The sequence below is a fragment of the Myzus persicae genome, unplaced genomic scaffold (genome assembly GCF_001856785.1).
Source record: "Myzus persicae strain clone G006 unplaced genomic scaffold, MPER_G0061.0, whole genome shotgun sequence".
NCBI classification, from domain to species: domain Eukaryota; kingdom Metazoa; phylum Arthropoda; class Insecta; order Hemiptera; family Aphididae; genus Myzus; species Myzus persicae.
Genome location: NW_019102110.1, coordinates 342,182 through 343,875, shown reverse-complemented (window position 1 = coordinate 343,875; position 1,694 = coordinate 342,182). Strand labels below are relative to the sequence as shown.

At 30.8% G+C, this 1,694-nt stretch overlaps 1 pseudogene; it reads left to right on the top strand.

The window, feature by feature from the left end:
* The first annotated feature begins 559 nt into the window (after positions 1–559).
* Positions 560–1,235, top strand: LOC111031308 (annotated as a pseudogene).
* Positions 1,236–1,694: the final 459 nt, after the last annotated feature.

Sequence of the window (1,694 nt, the reverse complement as noted above, 5' to 3'; positions counted from 1 at the left end):
ATTCCGGCACTATTGTATGATTAATAAAATAAATAAAAATGTTTACCTTCTAGTTTTAATTTGTTGTATTAATATCGGCAATTTACATTTCGATTAGAAGTACACTCTACAAATAGTACTGTATGTTGAACTCATTTTCGCAAAAACATTGAATATCTGATTTTAATAACCATTATAATGTTACATCGTATTTATTATATACGTAGTCACTTAGAACGTTGTTACGGTGTGAAATGTCAATAGGATTATAGGTGTAAGTAACTTAAAATTGGTCTAAATATTTTGAACATTTTACTGTAAATTCGATAACTTATAATATAGGTAGGTCAAAAATTATCAAACAAATATATTTTAATTTGTAAAGGTATCAAGAATATCATGCTTGTGGAAGTCACATTTCCTCGCGTCGGTTCCCATGGAAACAAATAATAATATAAAAGCGCTTGTTATACCGGTCGACAATGTAATGATTTTGTTCATTTAATACAATGAAAATATTACATTTATTTATATTTCAATTTAGAGGTAATATTTGAATTAATGAGAGCTTTAAATCAAAATTCCATGTAGTCCGATAAATAAGTGTTTACCGGCGACTGTGGACTTTCAAACATACGTTTCCAGCACAGATTCGGACATTGAAACCGACCTTTCACGTACATCACATTTCAATAAAATATAAGTGCTTCAATTGCAACAAATGCACTATATGATAACAAAAGACAACATTAAAACTATGGATAATTTAAATTGCATACAATTCGTGAACGTTTTTTAAGGGCTGAGAAACGTAGATGCCGAAGGTAAAATGTAACTACTTTGTTCCGAAACAAACGAGGAATACTTGACTGCGAGCCCAAGTCCATCAACGTACTGTCGATGTTGATAAAAGAAACACTACCCGACTCGATTAACTTTCGCTTTGAAATCTATACGGAGATGATCTTCAGATTACTAAAACATATAAAAAAGAGGACGTGTTACTGATAGCCAGAACAAGCAGAATGAAAATGTGTAAATTAGTCAATATGGGGGAGTACGATCAAAGTTTAGTCAATTTTGTAATATTTGGGCTGGACAAGGATCGAGATAATATAATATAATAAGTATCACTGTAAGACCACCGTAAATCTGTGAATGAAAATGTCGCTTGGTTACAGTTCTTGGGGAAAATCCTTAACCTTAAACTAACGCATACTTATGTATCTTTTTCCAGCAATCATACTTTTTCGTAGTTTTTTTTTTTTGAGCTTGCTGGAAAAATGTATCCCAAGAACTGTAATTAATCGACATTTTCGTGCACAGGTTTAAGATAGTCTTCCGGTGATATTCTATTATCACGACCCTTGTCCAGTGTCCCTCTCAGCCATGACAAAATTTACGAAATTTTGATCGTACTCCTCCATATTGACTAGTTTACACATTTTCATGCTATTTCTTCAACTCACTTTGAATCATTTATTTGAAGAATATGGCCCAATAAAATGTCTATGTCCAGATTACAAGACTGAAATATTTAAGTTTATTTTATCATATTGAAAAGTAATAAAATAGATTTGAGAAGAATATAGTTGTTATGAATAAAAATCAAGACAAAAATTACGCTTAGATTAGAATTACGATTAGAATTACGCTCTACAAAAATATACCTTAGAAAAAAACATTCAAAACTGGTTAGTAAATAACATTTTAGT